At 38.4% G+C, this 14789-nt stretch overlaps 1 pseudogene; it reads right to left on the bottom strand.

Annotated features, from left to right (window-relative positions):
• Window positions 1-280: 280 nt before the first annotated feature.
• On the bottom strand, window positions 281-1884 carry LOC147731771 (ATP-dependent DNA helicase PIF1-like; annotated as a pseudogene).
• Between the last annotated feature and the right edge of the window lie 12905 nt (window positions 1885-14789).

Here is a 14789-nt window from a genome sequence, read left to right as displayed (position 1 = left end):
CACTACATTTGCATAGCAGTTGACACCAGACCTGTTTTCAAATTTAAATCGAACAATCTCTTCAAGACTAACCTTTTTCCTACTGCTACCAATGACAGCTACATCTTTTTTTCTTCGTTTCTCTACTACTTCACTACATTTTTCCTCATTTCTCCTTTTCTGACCAACCATACACTTTTGAATTAGATGATATTGAGGTAAATTTGGAGCATATTCTCTTCTTAACCTAGTATACTCCTTCACACAATTTAAATCTGCACTAATCTTTGTCTCATCAAAATCAATTAGATAAAGTCCACATAAAGTTCTAACTCGAGATAAAGCAACATATGCCATACCCTCTTTGAATGCAGTGCTTCCAATATTTACCAAAGCACAATCTACACCTAAACCTTGAGATTTGTGAATAGTCACTGCATATGCCAAACAAATTGGAAATTGCTTCCGACGGACATATAAGTCTTTCACAAGCAAAAAACGAGTTGAACAGCGACTGAATTGTTGAACTTCCTCAATTCTATCAAATTTGATCCTTAAAAATTCAATCTCATCTCTATTTGGGTAATTCACAAAACCAACAACATTACCCATTGCTCCATTGACCAAACCTCTTTTTACATGTAAATTTCTCTGTAAAATAATCCAACAATTTAAACATACATACAGATTCTTTTCTAAGCCAGCAGTTTTAGATATAGATTTCTGAAGAGAATCCAATTTTAACTTCAACTTTTGAGACAAAACAATAGTACTTCCTTCATGCTCTATTCTATCTTTAGCTTCCAGTTTCTTAATTTCTTGATTTTCTAACTTCAACATTTTTTCCTTGAAAACCAAACATTCTTTTAGAGTTGGCATCAAGCATATGACTGACTTATCTGCTACCTCTTTACTATATATTTTCTCAGGTACATTATCTTCATTGGGAAGCAACTCGGAAAGTAATCATGTTTGTAGAGTTTCTTTCGCTTCTTCAGTTAGTTTTCCAATCCTTATATCTTGAAGAATATTTCCATATTTAGTATCCTTTGCCTGTCGCATATTTTGAATCAGTTCAGTATATTTGAAATATGACCATATATTAACATTTCCAATACTGCCCAGGCACTTTCTGGTGTCTTCATGTGTAACAGTTTCAAATGCAGGTTGTCCTTTCACAGGAGTCAGCTGCAGTAGATCTCCAAAAACGATGACATGTTTGCCTCCAAATAACACATCATACTCTGTTTTAAGTATCTGTTGCATTCTTAAATGCACAAAAGCAAGCATTAAATTGGATACCATGCTTACCTCATCAATAATGAGAAGTTTCATTTTTTTAAGGACTCTAGAAACTTCACAACAAGCTTCTCCAGATAGCTTGTGATATTGTAATTTGTTTTCATGTTCAACTGGCAGCATCAGTAAACGATGTAAAGTAATACCTTTAATATTATGTGCTGCCAATCCAGTTGGAGCAGTAACAACACAAGACAGTGTTGACTGAGTTATTTGCTGTAGATATGTAGTAATTCCTTTAATTAGGAAACTTTTACCAGTTCCAGCTTCTCCACTTACATATAGTCGAATAGGTTCAAATGACATACATGAGCATTCTTTTTTCTCATGACGAAAACCATGCTCAATGTGCTCTGTCACTTCATCATATATCTGTCTTTGCTCAAGATTAAGTTGCTTCTCCAATTCTTCTAAATTTATTACATCCTCTTGACCTTGCTGCATTGCTCTTTCCACCTCATCCATGGCAGTGGCTGCTTCATTTTGGATAATTGGTTGTCCCAGTGGATCTTGACTCAACGAATAAGAACTTTGACTATCTTGAGAACTCTCTCTAGCAATCTCCGCTGCAATTGTTGCTTCTTGCTCTATTTCGTCGTTCAACATTTGCATGTAATTACTAAAAACAGGACATTCTATACTACTTTTAGATGCGTTAAATGAATCTTCATAGCTATCAAAGTCACCAAGTAGTTCCTCTTCTGTACGCCATGGTTTAAAGAGTTGCTAAATAGTAAACTTCTCTTTAGTCAGGTGTTTTGCAACTCAGTTTTCGGTGATTAATCAAGTATCCTTTTCTTTGCTTGACCAGACATCCTTCATGTCCAATTACAGCGTGTACACCTTTATCAATATTCTCTGTAATATTCCTTTTAAAACTGTAGTTTTGAAGTATTTCATACAGACAAATGTTTTCAAGCAGAGTACTTCTATTTGGATAGTATGTATCCAACATATTTGTTTTCAGAATGTCTGTACTGTTTGGTTCTTTCTGTGCTAAATATTCAATTTATTGCACAGGTTTTAAAACACGGTTTCGTATTCCTGCAAGACCTAAACTCACCCAAAGGATAGTTCTAGATTTCGCATAAAGACTTGCTGATGATAATCGATCACAACATTCGTATGCTCCAATTTCTCGATGAGATAACATCTTCAAACTGTACGTATACAATTTCTTGCTTAGGCTCTTTTCATGAGAAATGTCTTCCCACATCTCCTTCAATTCCGTCTTTTCAGATTTGGTGATGTAAGACGTTACATATCGAGCCACAGCAATAGAGTTGTCTGCAACAGATTGTATATCCATGTTAGCATTTCACATGGACAAAATTACTGGGTGATAGTCATTTATATATTTGGACTCTTCACCTCTTCTTAAATTGTAGGTATTTTTAGGTGATCTTCTTGTGATATTATGTCGCAAAGATGACATTAAATTGTTGACTCTTCCTTTTGAAAGTACCGGTTGTGCAAATCCAAAATGATATTTGGTATAGAATTTATTCTTTGATTTGAATTTTCGCCGACAATATTTTCCACAGCGATGGCTTTGAAAGCGTAACACTTTTCCTCTTAAGTCCTTATCAGTTGTACTATTAGGTATGTCACAAGTGGCATATTGTTTAATAAAACACAGAACAGTCTCATCCGAGTCTGTTTCAAATTTGGGAGCATCCTTGATCCATAATAGCATACGAATATGAGGAGCACCTCTCGCTTGATACTCTTTTCTCCAAAAGAAATCCAGAACTTCACCAAGAGGTGGATTTTTCTTGTTTGTAATAAAATACATCATAGCTTCAAATCTATGATTAAAATATCTGCAATCATTAACTGGATCCAACGAACACAGTTCTCCAGGTGTCTTGTAGTTTATATTTTCTATATTTGCATTCGCCTCCCGAAGAAATTCAAGTAAATCTTCCCAAGCATACTCTGCACAGCTTAGAGTTAAAAACCATGTAGGTGCTCCTAAGTTTCTTAGCATGCATTTCAAATCTCAATGACGACAGTACCAATACTCATTAGTACCACGCTGACATGCCATTAAATAATTAGGTGTGAACCCAAAACACTGTCTTTCTGTTGCACTTTATCCATAAATTCCTTTGCTGAAACATTTTGCAGATGCACTCCACTTTTTAAGATATGGTTTACTGCATAAGAAAGACCAGATAAGTCACTCTCAAAGAGAAGATGAAACAAATATGGAATACATTGACGAAATCTCGGATCTTCTGCATATAATCTTGTTGTCCGGTACTCAGATGCAGGAATCTGCATAGGTCGATCATCATATCGTGTACCTTCACCTGTAGGGAATAACTGTGGGAAGCAATGACCTTCCAAACTTTCTTCCCATACACTAATAGGACTTCCTTTTGCTTTTTTCATCTGAAATAATTCAATAGCATTCCCTATTGCTTCTTTGGAATGCAGTGGATGAACACTGTAATGTTCATAAATTTCTTCACTTCCGGACAAGTCGACTTTTTCAATTTGTCCAATAGACAAATCATTATCCTCTTCTTCACTTACTTCCTCTTCTTCTACGTATGCATGATTATAGTATTTATTGTTTTTGACTAAATACAACGTTGCCTTTTTGACTCTTCTAACATCCACTAAATCTTGCCAGATTTTCTTACCCTTTGTAGGTACACCATTAACTAGAATAACTAGAGGTTCCTCTTCTACATTTTCCACACCAATTGTCTCCATATTTTTTTTAAAATCAAGTGGCAAATATACAACTCTACCCTTTAATCCTCTTTGTAAATCTGAAGGATTTAATTTCCCAGTCTTAGGCTCCATACGAACAATAGCCTGAAAAGGATGTACACATTGAATCAGAATAGTCTCATAAGTATTTAAATCCATCAGTTCTGATGGAATATTTATCAACTCAAGATTATTATGTACAGCTCTAGCAGGCATTCTATTTTCATTTAATTTATTATAACAATACTTACAAATACGTTGCTCAAAACCCAAATCAAAATAGTTTTCTACCAACAAATAAGTCGCAAAATCTTTCCACTGGCTATTATTTTCATCTTCACTTTTTAAATATAAATCAACTAACCTAGTTTGCCTTTTGTAATGAATGCGTCGACAACACACACAAGGAAAATTTGGTTTTTCACCTGCAATGACCTTAAACTTTGTTATTTCCTGTTCAAAATTTTCAGTATTAACATTTCCAACATTTTCTAACACATTTCCTTCTATAACTATATCAGTTTCTATATTGTCTTCATCTGGGCCAAAATAACTTACCTCAATTTCTGCACAAATCTTCTTAACAACTAATTCACATCCATGCAAAAGAGCACTATTTAACTGTTTAAGCTTAAGTGCTGGACTTTTTACATAATACAACTTTCTCACAAATTTTCTCATTTTGGTATGATGCACTGCTAACATCCTGAAGTGATGAAAAACACTCTGACATATGTTTTTTAGAAAGACAAGCCAGAGAATGGCCTTGCAGACCTATTTTTTCTCTCACTCTGCAATGGTCTAATTCTTGCAACATTCCAATCTTTTTTTTTAGACTTTCCTTGGTGTACTTACGTAAGAAATTGCGAAAGAAATCAATTGAATCCTGTCGTACACTGCAAATACTACTACAATTCCAACTGTAAACAGGAACATTAGGACGTCCCTCTAAAACCTCTCCAGCTATCACCTCTTCTGCATTTCTAACCACAATTTTCTCTTTCTCAATAGGACAACCATCCTTCACCTCATATGCTTGACCACTGGTGTCAACTGCATGCAACAAATCATTACTTTGAAAGTAACTCTCTTCATTAAAAAATGGCTCAGAAGTTGAAGTATCCATCCATTTCCCAGAAAACACTTTCCAAAAATTACTCCTATTTATGTGTCTCTTCCATTTACTCTTATCTTTTAAAACTCTGATTGCCTTATTCAGTGTATTTATTCTATTAATTACTAAAATAAATTTAAAAAAATCTGTCTCAAACGCGCGCTCAACAACATCCTCTAAATATTTTTTCTTCTTATAAAAAGCAGATTTCCTTTTAGAAACTTTTTCCTTTTTTAATAAATTCGAAACTACTCTGTTATAAAACATACGCTTCCTGATTTCCGCAAACTGATTAGTACGTCTTTTACTGTACATATTTTCTTCACCGCTGATTTCAGAAACATTTTTATTTTTTCTCGCATTTCTCCTTGTAGATACTGACAACTGTTTTTCCTTTTGAACATTATCCAATTTTCTTTTCCTTTGACACAACTTTTTTATGAAATCCTTGCTTCTCTTACCAGGAGCAATCTTCTTTTTATCCGTCCTTTGTTGATTAGATAATTCTTCAAATTTTTTCCTCTTCAAATGGTATGTCCGTTTATACAGCTTTCTTTTTTCATTTCTGGTCGGCATACTGATTTATGTTTCTGATAAAAATGAAAATCTGTTAAGGAAAAAGATAAAACATATTATAGACCTCTACTAGCATATAACATACAAATTATAACCTGTAGTTTATTTTATAAGTAGAATAAAGACAAAGAAACAGTCTCTGAACAGAGTAGGAAATCCTGTAGTGAATGTTGGTTCTAAATTTATGACAGTCCATAGCTGTGTCAGCATTATAGATGTATTTTTTGATTCTAATTTTTCAGGCATACGAACAGTACACTGATTTTCAAGCACTGTAGGTGATCCTAGTGCTTTTAATTTTTTTGACTTTAATCTCTTATACACTTCATGAAAACATTTATTCTCACTCCCTGAAAGCAGATCAACGACGAATAGTACAAGAAAACTGTCTTCAAGAATGTTTTAGTATCAAAAATAATTTTATTTAGTTAAAAATTCATATTCTAAAAGGACTTTTAGCATAATTTTATCCGATACTTCTTCTAAATCAAAATTTTCAGCCTCCAAATTCTGCTCTTCCCCTTCCACCAGTTCTAAATAAGCACTGTCGAACGTATTGTCCATAAAGTCCTCATTTTCTGACTCAATTTCCTCCTCAAATACTCCATCTAGTAACTCCTCGATTAATTCATTAGCAATTTCAAAATTTAATTCAGTGTTCTCGGAGTAATTTTCCATTTTTAGAATCTTTTTTGTTTCTTCTGTATCCTTTTAAAAAATTATAAAGACTAAATGATATCTTTTTCATCAATAGATAACTAGAAACTACCGTTACTAATTTTTAAACTACATACATTTTCATACTTTGTAACACATTAACTACATAGATTAAGATAGCACCTTCCTCTTGTTTGAAAACAAACTGACACTATGATCCTAGACATTAACACTATCCCTTTTTATTTTTTTAAATAATTACTGCTGTAAAAAGACATCTTACTGTGAAATTTGGTTTTAGGTTTTCTGGATATTACAACTGTTCATAGACTTTATAATTTATTTTTAGAGATAGAATTTCTGAGTTCACCACTACAAACTGCTATTCAAACTATATACAGTCGGAAGGGGAGGCTCACAATGTACAAATCAAAGCATTCACTAAACAGATTACTACTTCCCACAGAGACAGTTGCTTTTACGTTTCAACAGCATACTCAGCATGTGAATTTCATAGCATGTACAAAATTTCAGGCTAACCATAAGGAACCACATCATAATAGACCTCTGTAAATGTATATAAAAGGGTGCAGATCGATAGTACAGTCACAGATATGCAGACAAGATGCCCATCACACCAACAGCCATACCATAATACACCTCTGTAAATGAAGAGAAACAACTGCACACAGATGATACAGCATGAGTTAGAGAGATAATGAAGACTAAGCAAGAATTAATCCACGCAAACAGCAAACTCTTACAGTCAAAGGATAGATGAACCAGAACTGCATAGAAAAAAACACATGGGCCAGACCCATAAAAAGACAGTGCCAACAGACAGTGGAAAACTATGTCAAAATACATATCTAGTGCAAGCAGATACAGACATGGCAAAAATAGAAGATAAAATCATCCAGCAAAAGAGAAACAGTGCAAATATTCTAAAAAATCTTGCTTATTATTATAATCTCCACAAAAAAAATTGCCTTTCAAAAATACCAACTCACCTGTAAAAAAGAATGTGATTGTTGAAAAGTCTGTCAAGTAGAAGACAGGTTGTTGCTTTTCAGCACCAAACACTATAAAAAAGAAAAATACTGTAATTTAATTAACATATTACAGGCATTTATTACACAACATACACCCATTGTAGCAAACGACAAGCCTAACAGATATATCCCCTTAGATTCTCTACCATTAAATATCCTAATGCCTAACTAAGTTCAATAATTGTTTTTGAAACACATCAAATAACCACATTTTTCACCCAGATTTATTTAAAATCATACTTCATTTACAGTGTAATCTCCCACACATTTCCAGGATACTGCATGCAATATTTATGATTTGCACTGCTAGACAATCTTACTTAGCATATCTGTTACCCATATTACTTGGCAAAATAAATCACCATGGAACACCAACATCACACTGTGATTAAAGCCTCTTTTTATATAATTTTGGGTGAATAATTTGCTTTCGAATTTTATATTTAGATTCTGCTAATTATAGTGATTTGTTTTCTTTCCTACATTTTGACAATCACTACTTGCACACAACCAATGACAGAGATGGAGAGAGATGGAAAGTAGGAAAGAGACACAGGACAGGAGGGACACAGACCACAGGAGACAGAGAGACAGTAGCAGGGAGAGGAACATGCAGAGAGGGACCAGCATTGGAAGCACAAATGGAGAGAGAGAAAAATAACAGGAGCATAGAAAAGTCAAGAAAGAGAGGAAAGGTACAAAAAAGAAAAAGATGAACATGGACAGGGAGTCACAGAGTAGAATTAACAGACAGGGCACAAAGAAGACAAACGGCAGGAGGCACAGGGAGAGAGAGGACAGCAGGCAAACAGTACAATAGGGAGAGAGAGAGCAGAAGGAACGCAGAGATGGACAAGCAGAGTAGAAGGGAGAGAGAGATGGAGAGAAGGAGGGTGAATAGGAGGGAGAGAGAGATACACCACCATTGAGACAATGCAGGAGAAAGACTGAGAGCAGCAGACAGAGAGAGATACAAAACAAGCACGGGAAGGAGAGAGAGATCACAAGGGAGAGGGAAGGCAACAGCGTGATTCAGGCCAGAAAGGAAAAGAAGGACAGAAGGGAAAAAAGAATAGTAAAAAGGACAACAAAGAGAAGGAGAGCAAGACAAACAGAAAGAATAGCACACAGTATGAGGGAGAACAACAGCAGGATAGACAGCAAATGTATGAGACACAGGAAGGGTAGAAATCAGAGGGTAGGCAATATGAAGAGAAACTGCACAATAGACAGAGATACAGAGGGCGAGCCGGACACACTGTAATATATGAAGTAAGCAGCACAAAAACAGAGATGTTAACAAAAGGGAAGGACAAACACAGATATATGTATGCTGACTCCACTAACTTAGTGCATTAAGGCATCTGCTGCAGGAACTTCTGCATAACCTCATAGTCATAACTCTTTCTTTCCTTTTAGCCCCAACCCTTTCCTCTCTGACCTCTCACCCACCAGTGCAGCCCTCAGCCACAAACCACACTGTAAATTTTGCCCTCCATATCATTGCATGTAGGTATGGTACAACAGGTAACATCATACCTACAGTAACTGGAATGGATGGAATGGAAATAGATTTATTGAGCGCGATTGCTGCCCGGGGGCGTCCAAGCGCTGGGGGTAAGAATCAAAAGGACAGGTGGCGTGACACATTAGAGCTCGGAGGCTTGGGTGAATAGTAAAGTCTTCAGTTTTTTTCGGAATGACAGCAGGTCCGGGTTGGAACGGAGTGAGAGGGGGAGGGTGTTCCAAAGTTTAGCGGCATTCACTGAGAACAGCCTACCCCCGGATCTAGCTCTCTTTACTCGAGGAACCACTGCCAGAAGAGCCTCAGAGGAGCGGAGATTCCTGTTTGGGTGGTAGGGGATGACGAGCTTGCTGTTAATAGCAGGTCCTGTTTTCCAGAATGCCCGGTGTGCGATGCACAGCGCCTTGAATGACACCCTGTGTCTAACTGGCAGCCAGTGAAGACTTTTCAGTGCAGATCTGGCTGACTGAGCTCGGGGAATCTTTAACAGGGTGCGTGCTGCGCAGTTTTGCACTATCTGGAGTTTCCGGAGGGTCAGCTCGGGAGCCCCCACGTATAGAGCATTGTTTGTGTCAAGGCGGGACTGGATGAGGCCTTGGACTGCCACTTTCTTGGCTTCTGGAGGCAGAAGTGGAAGGACCTTCCTTAGGATTTTGAGGATACCGAAGCAGGTGGCGGACAGTTTGGTCGCCTGGGTGGAGAAGGACAGCTTGCTATCCAGCCACACTCCTAGGCTCTTGACTCTTTCCTTGGGGGTAGGAGGAGTGCCCAGGGCTTGGGGCCATAAGGAGATAAAAGATGTTGGCGAGGCTGGGCCTAGAAGCAAGAGCTCTGTTTTATCTCCATTTAATTTGAGGGAGGAGCTGGTCATCCACTCCTTTATGTCCTCTAGGCAACTCAGCAGGCCTCCTTGGGGGTGACTGATGTTCTTTTGAGCCAATGATACCACTAGCTGAGTGTCGTCGGCGTACGACACAATTTTGATGCCGTACGGTTCGACGATTCCAGCCAGTGGTTTCATGTAAACATTGAATAACACAGGGCTCAAAGAGGAGCCCTGTGGTACTCCACAGCTGAGGGGCTTGCTGGTTGATATTGTGTCACCATCGAAGATCTGAAATGATCTGTCGGACAGGAAGGAGCAGAGCCACCTTAAAGCATTGCCAGAGACTCCGATGTCCCGGAGACGGTTCAGCAGGGTGGCATAGCTGACCGTATCGAAAGCGGCGCTTAGATCAAGGAGGATCACTGCCACTGATCCTCCCTGATCCAGAGCCCTTCGAGCTTCCTCGGCGACCGCTAATAAGGCAGTTTCGGTGCCATGTTTAGGCCTGAAACCTGTCTGGGATGTATCCAGTAGGGAATGATTTTCAATAAACTGGACCAGTTGGACGTTTATATATTTTTCCAACACCTTGCCAGCCCAAGGGAGGAGAGAGATGGGACGATAGTTGGAATAATCGTCGGGGTTCAAGTTTGGCAAGGCAAAGGACTATTGCCTTTGACACAGATTCATAGCTGCACAAGTTAAATAAACATAAATTATGACCTCTCAATAAATTTCAGAAAACTTCAACTTACAATCCGGGTGACGCCACAACAATATTCTTGTACCTGATTTTCACAAAAAGAAGGGAAATCCACACTAAAAATGACTCTCTTTAAAGAATTTCCCTTCCTTTACTACACTCACCTACTATAATCTCATTGCGTCACTTCTGCACTAGTCACAACTAGGCAGTGTCAAAAATATCAATACCACACATAATCTACCTACAGTTTCTTAACGTGTCTGTATCGGGCTCTGTTTTTTGCTCTGCCACTTTTTCTTGCACTACTGCAACAGCAGGCTGTCACTACAGGCCGGGAAAAAAAACAATCTGCCTATTCCAGGGCTCAAAAGTGGAGCCCGATAGACACCGAGCCTACCTTTAAGAAACTGCCTGTGCTGAGACCCGAAGAGACCCGGCCAACTTAAAGCCCTAAAACTATGTTAATGTCTCCTCTCTCTTTGCACCCTTAGATTTGACTTTCAAACCACGTTTGCTTTCCATGACACACGCTTCTTTTTCGGTGTTCCACATTCAACACCTAGACACTTTACCCTTTTTAGTATCAGAAGCCGCAGCTGCAACATGGCTAATCCACAAATTAATTAGTCTATCTTTCGCATTTTTTCAGTGTTCAAATTCCACAATTTTTTTTCACATAAATAGATACGAGCGGCTCAGTACCTCCTATCGGCATAAACCCAAGTCGCTCCCTTTCACTTACAAATGCCTTAGAGACGGAAAAAAATTATCGGGCAGCTTTACAAGCCCCTTGCGTCACTTTTGCGTCACTTTTCACATGTGAAAAGTGACGCAAAAGTGGAGCACGGGGCATGTAAATCAGCCCCTATATCTGTATAGAGATGAGTGTACTGAAACATGGGATTAGTCGTTCACATCCAGGCACTTCCAATTGCATGACTTATTTAACTACAACCGCTGTAATGTTGCATGTGTTTTCAAAGATACACCGGTGCCTGCTATAATGCAGACTTTTACCTTATTGGTCAACAGTGGGTATTTATTTTCAAGCAATGAGAATTGCTATGAGTTATTAAACGACAAAGCTTACGCTGTAATAGTCACTCTGCATATGCTTCCCTGTAAGAATGTAGTTTATCCACCCCCGCATGGGAACCTTGATGTTTCCATCTGGCCGCGAATTCCAGCCTTGAATTCAAAGTTCAATCACAAGACATGAACAAGAGCCTTATTGTCCCAAAAACAAGTTACTCTAGCATCTGTTCACAAACGTATCTCCTTCACTTAGCTAACACTCGCAGAGAAGTGCATACCTTATTAAATAGTGACCTTCCTTTACAATTTGCTGAGGTGACTCCCATAATCTTTAACGCATCCTCCAGTTCAGGGCTGGCCTATTTTTTTTATAAGTACTAAGCAATGGTTTAGTGACTTCTTTGCCAGAAATTATTAGAAGTCATTCTGCTACTCTTCACTGCATATTCTCCGACCTATTTTTGTGGACTTCCTGTTCTACTACCAGTGGCTGCTGCTTTTGTGTTCCTATTTTCTTTATTACAAAATGGATGTCCGTCCTGTCTTCGCAAACGAGCCGGAGCACTTAGAACTGTTTTGCCAGAGGATGCTTGAGTACTATGGCATCCTGCCACTCGCCACTTTGAGTTCTTCATATGGATTATCATTTCGATTTTCCTATTTCACCTGTGTGCAGCCTGTATTTCATTGCCTGAGCTGTGATTTCATGTGGGCCCTGGACTTATGTCTCTGCAACTTGGTATCTCCTGAAGTGAATTACAATCATCTCATGAATCAGTTAATTGAACATGAACAGCTTTGTTCCAATGGAGGGATTATGGCCTTTGCAGCGATACATGGAGTTCTGGGTCATTGGAATATATTCGCAGCGGCGCAAGATTTTTTGGCACACAGCTACATAGAAAAGTCACCGAGTTCTCCTCTGATGATACTAGAGGCTCCGGTAATTCAAGAGCATGTATGTTCTTTTCCTCTTTTCAATTGGATGGCTGACTTGTTTTCGGATGATAACAGTGACTTCCTTTTAGAAGCGGTTGCTGCTTATTTCGCCTACTCAGTTGTAGGATGACTCTTATGCAAGCCATTGACGTGTTCATTTTTTTTCCCTCCCTATCTTTCTCACTTCTTTTTTTATATAAACAGACCTATTGGCTTTACTAACAGTGGACATTACAATTTAGTGCTGGTCAGATTTTCGTGTTTTATGTGGACTACAATTTTTTTCCTCACCTACTCGATTTCGAACTAAACATTTCATTGAACCCTAATTTCAACAATTCAGTTGCTTATCTTATCTTATCTTATTTCAAACGTACTCGGAGCAAGGCAGGGTAATATATGGTTACATGTGCCCTGATTAATGTGTAAGGTTACCATAAGTTTTTTATAAGTTTAAACGCCATTTTCCCTTTCTGCTGCTTATTTGCGCGTCACACACATGTGCTGCTTTACTTTTCTATGTACTGAAATATTTTCAATTCATACGAGAAAAATATGTTGTTACACTGATATTAGCCTTGCTTATCGAGCTGTATCTCACATCGAGTACTGAAACCTTCAAAAGATATCTCAATACAGTAGTTCTTCTCAACACTGATTTTCGAACATTCCTACAGATAACATACATGCAGCTCCAGTCAACTTGTCGCTTTTGGCGCATTTTTTATTTCCTTACACAATAGCATACCACAAACTTGATAGTGCTTCGCAAGCAGAGAGCTGATTATTAATGAGGTGATGTCTAACCACTAGCATTTTCATATATGGTTACTGAACTTAAAGTCAAAAGACACCATCTTAAATCTAATACAATTTAATGTACTTCCTCAGGAGGGTGTAGAATATGTTTTGGTAAACCCTATTCATTTTACATCATACTATGCTTGCACCGTTTGTGTTCTATGGACTAGTAACTATGCCGATTACTTTGTTTCTTACAATATCTTTACTCGTATTAGATAAGAAACTTCGCTTGAAAGCATTGCATTAGTGAATAAACATTTCAAATGTACACGTTCCCTCTTTTAATTCAAATTCTGAACTGAAATTATTGTATACTGAAAGAGTATTCATGTGTTCCACGTAACCTCAGCTGTACGAAGTTCATGTTTTCTTTTGTCGACCTGAGTTATTCATACTGCAACCCGCGGGCCTGTGACGGCCCGTCAAGCCTTTCTTAGCGGCTCCCGGACCATGCAAACAATCGTACCTCTGGTAAAAAAATAATGTATTACTGTTACCAAGCACCGCCACAGTTGCGCTTCACTCACACTGATAATCACTGCTCCCCCGCTTCTACAGAGCAGACGCTATGTCTTATTTCACTCCTTATCACCCTTTCATCTCCACTATAACAAACACTTCTCCGCCAGCCACCAGAGAACAGACTGGAAAATCAAACGGACTAAGAAGTGAAATACGTCAAACCCTCTGCTCTGTGGAGCCGAGCGAGCGGTAATTCTGAAAGTAGACATTCACTATCGCTTCAAAAAAGCATCTCAATTATATAAATAGTCTTTTGGAAACCTGCCAAGTACTTTGATGCGACTATCTGTGTGTGCCTGCAGAGCAAACTTCCTCAGCCCGGACTGAGGGCAGACACAGACAGACACACACACAGTAAGATAACACAAGGCAACAGAGACGGAAAGCAGGACGAAGATAAAGATGGAGTCAGATGGCAGGAGGGAGAGAGATCTATGTATACTCGGTCTGCTACCTCAATGTATGAAGCCATATACTGCACGAACCTGTGTACAACCTCATGGTCACAAGTTTTTATTTTATGTTACTCGCCCACCTCCCCCTCTCACCCCAACCCCACCAGTGTAGCCCGCGGCCACAAACCACACTGTCATTTTGTCGTTTGACAGAAAGTTTATGAGTACCTTAAGCATTAGCACTTTTTGGCGACGGTATCACATGTAATCTACCATTTCTCTCTCTACCTGCATTATCGGTGTCTCTGCTAATACCATTTTTTCATCTCCAAACCAACTTTACAGATTATATGGAAACGCTTCCAAATCACTCAAATAATTACTGTCCATTTTAAACATATTTTATATACCATTTTTTCAGTACACCAAAAAAATACTCAAAACTATAATTCACACTTGAAAGAATATGAAGAAAGGGCGCGCAACCCCCATTAAATTCACATGACTTCAGCCCTCCCCTCCCGTCTGGTGTGGCAGGCCAAGATAACATAGATCCCAGATACACACAGAGCCGCACCTGAACGTTTCACATCTCTGTAAAGAACCATTTGAATGTTAATTAGGCCTTGCAGTTGT

Source organism: Lissotriton vulgaris, chromosome 2_1 (assembly GCF_964263255.1).
Source record: "Lissotriton vulgaris chromosome 2_1, aLisVul1.2, whole genome shotgun sequence".
Lineage (NCBI taxonomy): Eukaryota > Metazoa > Chordata > Amphibia > Caudata > Salamandridae > Lissotriton > Lissotriton vulgaris.
Note: the sequence above shows the minus strand (reverse complement) of the source record. Positions and strands in the feature narration are given on the sequence as shown.